Source organism: Neolamprologus multifasciatus, chromosome 22 (assembly GCF_963576455.1).
Source record: "Neolamprologus multifasciatus chromosome 22, fNeoMul1.2, whole genome shotgun sequence".
NCBI classification, from domain to species: Eukaryota; Metazoa; Chordata; class Actinopteri; order Cichliformes; family Cichlidae; genus Neolamprologus; species Neolamprologus multifasciatus.
In genome coordinates this window covers 642,501-647,562 of record NC_140459.1, presented here as the reverse complement: position 1 = coordinate 647,562, position 5,062 = coordinate 642,501, and the positions used below count along the sequence as shown (strand labels likewise).

The following is a 5,062-nucleotide window of genomic DNA, read 5'->3' as shown; positions in this document are numbered from 1 at the left end:
CGTGCCGGTGACGAGTGAGGCTCGTTTACATAAGAAATTGAGAGATGGAAGGAGGAGGCTTCCTGCACCGTCCTCGCTGAGCGCTTTGATACCGAACACACGTCTCCACCAAACAGGTCGACTTCAAAGGCTTCTGTACCGGCTGAAAGGTTATCCTCATCTTTAAACACACACTCCTGTGCAGCTCAAACACCTCAGAGATGCAGGAATGACAAGAACGTGTGTGAGGGAGGAGTGGAGGCTCTGTGTGAGACAACTGCTGGTCAAACATCAAGAAGTTACCACTCTGCAATCAGACTCTGTTTTCTCTACTTTTGCCACCAGGACCCTGAAGCACCCAGGCCTCTGGTAGAGGACTCGAGCTTGGAGGACAGACGGCCACAGATCCCCATGATTTGGGGAGTTTGCCATCAGTATGTGCACAGAGGATATTTCCTGAAGTCCAGCAGAAAGTTTCACTTCCTGGTAAAATAACGATACAATCTTCTTGCTTTTTTAACATTTTGGGTAAATTATCATTATTATACAACAATAATATTACTGTTAGCAGAACAGCTGTACGTGCCTGAAGAAGCTGATCAGCAGGTCAAACACAGATAAGCTCTGAGCGTTGAGCTGTGCACGTCTCTATACAGCTCCTTGAGTCTGGATATAAGTGGCACGCAGGCTAACCAGCGTCCACGGAGCCCTTGCTAGCCGAGCTACAGCTCCTGTCAGTAAACCCTCTGTCTCCGTTTCCCCCGTTATTCTCTCTCTCGGTCCTCTGTTCTCGCTCTTCCCTCAGCCGCCGTAATCCCTCCATCTGTCCTTTGTATTTCTGTCCTCCCTCCGCTCCACACCAGCAGTCAGACCAGCTGAGCCCTCGCCTATCCGCCGATCCTCCCCCGGACTGAGAAGCCTCGGCGAGCTGCGCCACAGACACGGCTCTCCTGGCAGGAAGTCATATCCCAGCATCTTATCCCTCCTTATGGCTTTGTCTTCTGTTCCTGCTGCAGAGGGTGAAGCTCACAAAGTCAAACGTCTACATCTGCTGATGCCGCCTGACAGACGGTTGGATTCTGATGAAATTAATGTCTCGGTAGGCTGATGGATGTTAGCAGGTGAACTCAGAGAGAGAGCTGCAGAGACATGCTGATGTTTGCCAGGTTTTACCAAACTTTCCCAGCAGGTCCTCGCCCAGCAAACCGTCCAACCTTTCAGCGGTTTCATCTCTGATTTTAACAGCTGAGCTGGATCTCTGGACCGTGTCTGTGGGAGCATTTTTAATGACATCATGTGACCAATAATATGGCTGCTGTGAGGTCACTGTGCTAACAGCACTTGTTAGCAGGTATCTGAGGCTGTATCCCAATTCAGGGTCTGCAGCCTTAAAGTACGCAGCCTCAACGATCCTCAAAGACCGCTAAGGCCGGAAGTGCGAGGCTTGTGAAATGGGACGGTCTAGCCTCCGTTGTGCTGCCCAGGTTGCCTAGCAACCATGATACTAACAGCTGGAAACGTTTCATTCAGCTTTGTTTGACAGAAATGAAGGAGAAAATCTTTTGTTCATTTGTTTGTTTGTTTCTCTGATTAAGCTCAGCTATTGAACGGCGTATATTTTAAAGTAACGGCTTTAAAACCAAGTTAGTACAAACGTCACTAATGTCACATGACTTTGCCGACATGTGGCCAACAGGAATGTTTTAATGTTCTTCGTTATTAAACATTTGCACATAAATAAGTGACATAATATTCAGTACTTACTTAAGTTTACTCTTCGGGCGCCCCTCATCCTCATCAAAATTATCCACACCCACCGCCGCGCTATGCATTCTGGGATATGTTGGGCCACGAAGTCTACACCGCCACGTCCTTAAAATTCAGGGAAATGAAGGACGCATTTGAGGGCCGCATTTCGAGCAGCCTTCCAATTGGGACAGCCTTCGTCGCGTCGCGGTGACGTAATCGGCCTTAAAATGCGCCTTTAAGGCTGCAGACCCTGAATTGGGACACAGCCTGTCTGTGTGATGCTACCTACAGTTTACAGATGCACCTTCCTGAGCAAGCTGCCCCCTGCTGGTCTAACTATGGTCTCTTTAGCACCAAAAACCATAAAAACAAGGCTTCAAAAATAAACTAATATTTTATTTTTGTATTTATTTGCAGACTTTACAAACAGGCACTTATAGGTTCATATTTAAAGTCTGCTGAACTGCTCGGGAGCTTTGAATCCAGTCAGAACAGGATTCCCAGTATAGAAAGTGGCTGAGCATCCATGTGCATGTCCTGTATGACAGGCACAAAGATATACTTCCTTTAAGACAACAATGGCAGCGTGTCAAGACTGATGTCTGAGAACAGCCGTGTGAGGCTAAAGGACGTGGGCAGAGCGGGACACGATGAGGAAGACAAAAGAGAGAAGAAAAGACCGCCTGGGAAGGAGAGTGGCGGGCAGAAACCCACCAGTTACAGAGATGATGGCGGGCAGAAACCCACCAGTTACAGAGATGATGGCGGGCAGAAACCCACCAGTTACAGAGATGATGGCGGGCAGAGTGAGGAGAGCGAGGCCCGTCCCCCGCTGTGTTCGCGCCTGTCTTCTTGTTCAGGTTTCAGACCTTCCTGTAATCCAGCTTTGTGTCTGCCACGCTGCCACTGCACCTGTAATCTGCTTCCTGCGCTGCTGTAAGCTCGCTTTAACTCTGCTTATCTTCTGCTTCACGCTGAGGGAAATCTCGCCGCTGAAACGCCGCTTCACTCCAGAGTGAAAAGGAGCGCCCTCCCTCCTCCCCCTCTTCATCGACAAATCCAAAGCTGTCCTCTGATATCAACCCTTTTCTCTGTAATCGCTGCAGTTTCACATTATTGCTGCTGTCACGGGGGCATCGCTGCTGATTCTTATGATGTCTAATCCTCTCTAATCCTGATGTTACGCCAGAAAGTTTGTCTGGACACAAGACAAACTTCTCTTCATTTCAGCGTTTAACTCTCAGCGTCACCTCCAGCCTTCTTGTAATGTAATCAAGTCTTTTGGGTGGTGTTGCTGCCCACACCTGAGGAGGTGGTTCACCTGTTCTAATAACACAGCAGGACTGAAGATCCCGTCCTTTCTCTCTGCTGAGGCCTCACCTGTGCACACATACTCTTTATTGGTTTCCTGTTTGATCAGAAAATGAATTTAATTTTCTTTTTCCGCTCACAAACAGAGATCGAGGCCTGGTGCACGCTGCTGTGGTGAGTCGCTGCAGAGCCTGATGTATGTGCACTACCAGCCCACAGAAACAAATCAGATGCTGGGACTTTTCCCTCCTGCGTCCTCGCTCTTTGTGGTGGTCACATATTTGTCCACTTCTTTGTCCATCGTTTCAGCCATCTCCCTCCAGGAGTTTGCTGATATTTGTGAGCTGTTATACTGATGCTGTGGGTTTTATTTCTTGTCCTGAGACTGTGGTTGTTATTCTCTCACTGATAAATCACCGCAGCATAAACGTTAATACACAGGAGGACTCAGCGCGCGAACAGACCAGCCCCAATCTTTGCAGACTGTGAGGTGCACGTCGGGCTACAGCGTAGGGTTTCCAAGGGGTTTGCAGTGACGACGCAGCGACAGCACAGATTTCTGCAGTAAATAGGGAGGCTGAAGCAGCGCAGACCCTCTGGATACATTTTTTAAGGATGACTATTTGGATGCATAGAAATGTATTAAGCCAGATGAGCCACAGAGCGAAAGCGTTCATCTTACCTGCAAACTCAAACTCAGCTGAAACTCAAAGTTTGTTCTGCAGCTGAACTCTCAGAGACTAAAGTGTGCTCTGACTTTTCTCTCTTGTCTAAATGTTTGGTCTTGAACGACTCATCAGAGCATCCTTTGTCTCGGCCATCAGCAGATCAAACATGTCAGTGATAAGAAACAAACTCAACCTGGCTTCATTAAGAGCCAGTCAGATTTGGTCTGTACGTCCAGAAATCGGCTTTTTCGTCTGACTCGCCTTCACGTCTTATCTCTCTCTGGCTTTTCACTCAGTCTAAGAGGCGTTTTCTCCTCTGTGCCCTCAATAAAACATCTCTGCAGGGATCTCTCTCCCTCAGCGTCTCTTTCTCTTAAACTCACGATCTCTTTGTTGTGATGAATCTGTGTTTCATTACCTGCCGCGCCATCCCCGCCGCTTCCTACAACATATTGAGGCACGGGTACATACATCTGCTGGGCATAGATGCAACAGAGGAGGCTGCACACGGTGTCAGCGTGCAGAGAGAGGAAGACGGCTGATTTATTCGTTCTTCGTTGAAGGAGCTCCGCTGCAAAAAGTACAATAAGGGGAGAAAACAGTGGCATGAGGGACTGAGGAAGAGCATGGCTTGTAGTTCAGGTCGGTGAAAGCCTTTCGGGTTTGCAGAAGTCTTTGAAGAGCCATAATGGACGCCTTCACAGGGCCATGGCACACGCTCTGAGTTGCTCACTTGGTGAATTTGGTGAAAAGGTTTGTGCTGCGTAAGCGTACAAGTCTGAACTCTTTTCATGCTTATTTTTCTCTCTCCATTTGTCCTGGCTCTGCCGCAGGAAGTCCGTGTAAAGCTCTGATTGGTCCATTGTTGCTCCACTCGGGGAAGCACTGACAAAAACTGGATGTGCACAGCTTTCAGTGAATACGTGGAAGCACGTACCAGAGTAAAGGCTAAATACGGGGGCGGGGCGCAGGTGACCAAGAGAGGGTTGAAGCCCTTGTAGAGTTTGGGTTCGGCTTGGATTTTGTTTTCACCAAACGCTATTCAGATATATTTTAACCGTGTAACCCTAAACCTGATGACTCATTAGTGACGTGGTGAACATTAACAGTTTTATGTGAAGCTCCACCTCGCCTCCCAAAGCCTGTAAGAGTCGTCTCTCTTGGCTCTTGGTGGAGGCGGTCGCATTTTCTCCCTCTCCCTTATCTTTCCTGCTTGGCTTCTCGTGTCCTTTGTATAGTCTCGCTTATTCTCTGACCTTCAGAGAGTCTCCCAGATGTGTTCTCTAAAAACCTGAAGAAGAATTATGGATTTGATCAACTGCTCCCTTAATGAAACTGACAAACTCCGGGGCTTG

The 5,062-nt window shown here is 48.2% G+C and overlaps 1 protein-coding gene and 1 long non-coding RNA gene across 3 annotated transcripts in view; both read left to right on the top strand.

Annotated features, from left to right (window-relative positions):
• The window catches only part of LOC146492466 (uncharacterized), a 364,885-nt gene that overhangs the window by 106,418 nt on the left and 253,405 nt on the right, over nt 1–5,062 (top strand). The window lies entirely within an intron of this gene.
• LOC146492472 (glutamate receptor ionotropic, kainate 5-like) overlaps nt 1–5,062 on the top strand; it is a 193,198-nt gene that overhangs the window by 89,471 nt on the left and 98,665 nt on the right. The gene's annotated exons all lie outside the window — the stretch shown is intronic.